The sequence below is a fragment of the Oxyura jamaicensis genome, assembly GCF_011077185.1.
Source record: "Oxyura jamaicensis isolate SHBP4307 breed ruddy duck chromosome Z unlocalized genomic scaffold, BPBGC_Ojam_1.0 oxyZ_random_OJ50044, whole genome shotgun sequence".
NCBI lineage: Eukaryota > Metazoa > Chordata > Aves > Anseriformes > Anatidae > Oxyura > Oxyura jamaicensis.
The window spans coordinates 2,069-7,806 of NW_023305261.1; the positions used below are offsets into that span (position 1 = coordinate 2,069).

The window sequence follows — 5,738 nt, forward strand, 5'->3', positions numbered from 1 at the left end:
CACCCCGGCTATCCACCCCTATATATTGTTTAGCATGACGTCAGATGGTATGGAATACCCCTTTGGCCAGTTGGGGTTAGCTGTCCTGGGTCTGTCCCCTCCCAGCTCCTGCTGCACCCCCAGCCTGCCCGCTGGCAGGACAGAGTGAGAAGCTGAAAAGTCCTTGACTTAGTGTAAGCACTGCTCTGCAACAAGTAAAACATCAGGGTGTTATCAACATTAGTCTCATCCTAAATCCAAAACAGCATCCTACCAGCTACTAGGAGGAAAATTAACTGTATACTAGCTAACACCAGGACATGATACCATCATAGCAACATCCTACTAACAAGGTTGGTCGAGCATGATATCCCCTTGGTGAATCCATGCTGACTACTCCTCATAACCTTATTCTCTTCCAATTGCTTGGAGATGGCATCCAGAACAAGCTGTTCCAACACCTTTCCAGGGACAGAGGTGAGACTGTCTGGCCTGTTGTTTCCCAGATCCTCCTTGCCCTTTTTAAAGACCGGAGTGACATTGGCTATCCTCCAGTCTTCAGGCACCTCTCCTGTTTTCCAAGACCTTTCAAAGATGATAGAGAGCGGTTCTGGTATCACCTCTTCCAGTACCCTCAGCACATGTGGTTGCATCCCTTTGGGGCCCATGGATTTTTGTGCATTGATCCATGCACAGATTTGTGTGCGTAAGGGCTTTATCTGCATCTGTTGATGTTTCAGCCACTGTGAACATGCTGGAGTGAGGGAGCTGTCATTCCTCCTAGCAAAGGAAAGTTCCTGGCCTTACCCCCCTGCCCAGGATCTGTGTCTATCCCTGTTTTGGTGCTCTGGACTGGGTTCCTGAAGTAGCTGTGGTACAGGGCTCAGAAGAAGGGTACAGTGCCGTTTTGACCAGGCTTGATCCAAGAGCATCGCTGACTGTAGCTGCAGCTCAGCTGCAGCTTGTTTTTTCCAAAGCTAGCCTGCTGCTGCCCTAATTTTTATAATTTGCACAGAAGTAGAGGATGTTTCTTTTTCTCTGACTGGCACTGTGAAAGAGCATCCTCTCTCCTGTGGCTCCCAGCTTGAAGGGAAGTGGTTCTCATCCCCCCTGTCTCCCTGCCCAGCTGCTCGTGCTGGATGGAGCTGGCTGTTCTGAGCCTTTCTGCACAGGGCTGAGCCCTCTGCCAGACTCCGGGGCTATAAATGGACCTGGCCTCTTCCACGCCCTCCCAGCACCATGAGATGTTGCGGGAAATTGGAGCAGGGCCAGGCTTCTTCTGAATTAGGAAAACAAACCTTCCTACCACTGCCTTGTGGTAGGACCTCTGTAAGTTTTGGCTTCGGGGGCAGCTGTCTGTGCACCCAGGAAGGCAGTGTTGAGGAGCTGCAGGTCTGCACTGTGAGGGCGGGTGGTCCCTGACTTGCATGCCAAGCTGGGGCAGACCTGGAAGTGCTGTCACCGGTGGCCACCTCATGCACGGCACTGAAGATGTCCGTCTGATCCGAGTGCTGTGTCCTGAGGGAAAGCGAATGTTATTGCTGCTGGTTGCATCCTGCTTTCACATCCATATTAGGCACTTAACAAAAGAAGCCTGGCTTTTTGCACAAATCCCCATTGGCCTCCCTTAGCTTTGGGATTTATGACAGAGGTCCTGGAATCTTTGAGCCTTACATCTCTCCTGAGAGGTGGGGAGGATCAGCGCCGTCTTGTTCAGCAGGAACTGGGACCAGGAGTGTGCAGACCAAGGTGAGTCAGGGACTCAGTAGCTGCCCTGAATTTTAAACTGAAGTCTTTTGTGTCAGCTTGAGCAGAGTGCTACTCCCCTTCAGGCCGTTCATTCCATGCAGAATACAGGTCTGTATTTAGAAGACTAATTTGTAGTCTCATGTTTAAGAAACGGAGTCTGAAAGTCTCCCAGTTATGTGCTTCAGAGAGGCTGCTAGGCCAGGTCCCTGTCTGGTGGCCTTTCACTGAGCAATGGTTTTGCATCCTTCTGGCTTGGCAACACCTAGAGGCTTCCTTACCTGCTGGCTATTGAGTACTCAACAACCTGCAGGCCGTGGTTAAGGGAACGTTTAATATTCAAAAGGTGTGAGCCTGGTTTGTGGTTTCCAACGCCTGCAGTTCTGCTTCTGGTTCAGTTTTTACTGGTGCAGCAGATGCTGTCTGACACTTTTCAGGGTGCCTGGCTTCTTGTTTTTTTCCTCTACAGTGGCTCGGTTGTGCTGCAGATCAAGTGGGTTGGCAGACCAGGTGGCTGGGCGGTGTGCAGGGAGCAGTACGTCTGCTCTCTTTTCAAGTGAGCTGCAAAATGTAATAACCCAGTCCGCTCATAGTACTTATGGTTTGCTAAAACCTCCTTTCTATTTCTCTGCTGGGATCACAGTCAACATTTTTCAGGGATGAGGGATCGATGAGGTGTTTCTTTCACCCTTCCCCATTCCATCAAGCGGCTGTGGCAAGGGTATCTCTATGGAATCGATGAAATGAAGTTATTGTATGTAGATGTAGCTGCTTGATGTTGTTTCCTGTGCTTAGCTCTGCTGAAGCTGGGACAGGCATCAGATCCTGTGGGTTTGCCAGCTCGACTTGGAACACTTCAGGGGAAACTTGGCTGTGAGGAGTTTTTCTGCTTGCTCTGTCCCTCTCAGATGTTCAGGGAGGCTGCTTCCCCCAGTTCTGCTTAGACTCATGCAACCTGCCTTCTGCTGAACACTTAATTCCCAGTTCTTCACCAAAGGATACATACAAGGGTGTTTCCTGAGTATACGTCACTGTTCCTCTGATTCTGGAACATGAAGCCTGGTTGGGATTTTGCTTGTGATAGCTGCTGCTCATCTGAAGCCCACAGTTTCTCCCCGTCTTCCCATTATTGTCTGTGCTTGTCTGGACTGGGAATATTGGTTTCCACATCTTGCACTTGATGTGCCTGGGATTGGTATTTACTGATCATCTTGGTCGCACACTGAAACAGGCTCCCCAGTGAAGTAGTCACTGCACCAAGCCTGTCTGAATTTAAGAAGCGATTGGACTGTGCACTTAGTCACATGATCTAAAATTTTGGGTAGACCTGTGCGGTGCCAGGTGTTGGACTTGATGATCCTTATGGGTCACTTCTAACTCGGGATATTCTATGATTCTATGATCTTCATAGCCATTATGCCTTGTGCTGGACTCTGCATTTCCTACTGAGTCCTCAGTGGAGCTGGGGAGGGCAGCATGTGTCCTCCTCAGGACCTGTCTGAACCATCTCTCAACCCTTAAAAATGCTCTGCTGACACCAGTTTCTCTGCCTGGGCCAGGCTGTAAAGACAGTTGTTGGAGGACACTGCCTTAGGATGCTGTCAACCTATCCGTTAAAACAATTGCTTTGAGATTTCAGAATTTTCTGCTTAAGAAACTGCATAAGCACTATGGTAGCAGTATCTCATGGGCAACTCATTGGTGTCCTTTGCAAGAAGAACTTTTTGTTGGCTGGTGTCACAGTGGCTGGTTCAAACTGCACCCAGATCCCCCACAAGTGCCAGGGCAAAACATGGTTCAGATGGCAACATGTGAGCATGGATTTGCTGTGCTGCTAATCTGTAGTGGGTTTATGTGGCAAGGTTTTGGTAGCAGGGGGCCATAGGGGTGGCTTCAGTGAGAAGGATCTAGAAGCTGCCCCATGTTTGGTAAGGGTCCCAATGCTGACCAGAGCTGAGCCAATATGTTGTTTTGCGCCTCTGTGAGAGCATATTTAAGACAGGGGAAAAAAAAAAAAAAAAAAAAAAAACGCTGCGCCACACAGCAGCTGGGAGAGTAAGAGGAGTGAGAAACAGCCTTGCAGGCGCCAAGGTCAGTGAAGAAGGAGGGGGAGAGGTGCTCCAGGCGCCGGAGCAGAAGTCCCCTGCGGCCTGTGGTGAGGACCATGGTGAAGCAGGCTGTCCCCCTGCAGCCCATGGAGTACCACAGTGGAGCAGGGTTCCATGCTGCAGCCTGTGGAGGAGACCACGGTGGAGCAGGTGGCCCTGCACCGACGGAGGCTGCGGCCTGTGGAAGACCCCTGCCGGAGCAGATTCCATGCTGGAGCTGTAGCTCACAGAAACACTCAAATTCTGCGCAGTTCAATCCCTTTTACTCATTAATTCTTTAAGAATTCCTCTAAGGAGAAGTTAAAGGTTTACAATTGATAGTTTTAACAGTTTTAACCTTATAAGTCTTTGTTAATGCAGTCTCTCAAGTATCAGGGTTAACTGATGCTTTTACCCATGTATGAGTCCACCCTTTCTCAGCCGTTCTTACTGTCATCTCAGTAGTCAGGAGCACTTGGAACAGTCCATCCCACTCAGGTTGCAGTTTCAATTCTCTCCATGTTCACATCAGAAACCAATCTCCTGCTCGGAATGGATGGATCAGGGTTTCCAAGCATGGGGTTTGAGCTAAGAGTCCACGGGTCCTGAGAGATGACAAAGAGGACGACAGCCCGAGTATATAATTCTTAAGGAAAGCATCTTTTGTCTCAGTCTGAGGTAATTCATTCCCTTTGTCCATGTACAGCAATCCAAATAATATTTCATATGGTGAAACTCCCACATCTTTTCTTGGTGCAGTTTGAATTCAAAGAAGTGCCAAAGGTAAGCACTTCGTTTGGGAAAGCCGAGTTTCCAGAACTTAGTCAATTGCTTCTTTACTGTCTGATCCTCTCCACCCTTCCAGAAGAGGAAGAATGCCAAGGAGTGTGAAATTTCCACTTAATTCAGAGTTCACATTAGCCCTTGCAATATTTCTGACATAAAGTGATTTCCTTGATCAGAGTCAATATTTTCAACAATTCCATACCTGGAAGTTATTTGTTCTAGAATTACTTTAGTTACGATGTTTGCAGTAGCAGATACTGAAGGAAAAGCTTCCACCCACCCTGACAAATGATCTACCAAGACTAATACGTATTTATATCTACCTACTCTAAGGAGTTCTGTAAAATCTACCTGTACATTTTAGAAGATTTGAATTCCTGGTTCTCGCCCTCCTTTGAGCTGACTGCGGATAATTTTCCTATTTACCTTTTGACGTACTACACAACTCCTGCGTACTTGTTCAGCCAGAGTATATTTATTCCTACACATACATATTTCCATAGCACACTGTCACATGTTGCTTCAATTCCCCAATGACCCTCTTGAAGCAAAACAATTAATATTTGCCTCATTAGCACTTTATTCAGCATTTCTCTCCCCTCAGGGAGTATCTGTTTTCCTTTGGGCTTCGTGACTCCTCATTCCTTAAAAACCTCTTTCTCTTAAAACTTTTTAGTTCTTTTTAGTGTTGGGTAGGGGTAGCTCAACAATTCCCTGAATCCTCTCTGGATTTATTCTTTGTTCCCCCTCAGACACTAGATGCCCTAAACTTCTCTTCTACAGATTTTAATTAATTTTCCAATACTTTCAAGCCCTGTTTTCCCAGAAAGTCAAATAGCTTGTTAGTGGCTTCCTTCACAGATGCTTTCTCCTGTCCTGACAAAAAAGATCATCCACATATTGTAACAGTAACACCTCCTCGGGAGGTTGGAATTGCTCCAAAATTTGTTCTAGAACTGACCCAAATAAATTGGTGGACCTGTAAACCCCTGAGGTAAAATTGTCCATCTGTATTGCTGCTTCTGCCCAATTTCAGGGTCTTTCCACTCAAAGGTAAATATATCTTTGCTCTCAGGGCCTGAGAGCACCCCATTGTGGTGGTTTTACCGTGCTAGGCAGTTGAACACCACAACCGCTCTC

The 5,738-nt window shown here is 47.5% G+C and overlaps 1 long non-coding RNA gene across 1 annotated transcript; it reads left to right on the plus strand.

The window, feature by feature from the left end:
- Positions 1–4,415: 4,415 nt before the first annotated feature.
- Positions 4,416–5,646, plus strand: LOC118158668. The gene is made up of 3 exons (XR_004746864.1): positions 4,416–4,606; positions 5,207–5,211; positions 5,382–5,646. It is a non-coding gene; the product is annotated as an uncharacterized LOC118158668 (long non-coding RNA).
- The last annotated feature ends 92 nt before the right edge of the window (positions 5,647–5,738 follow it).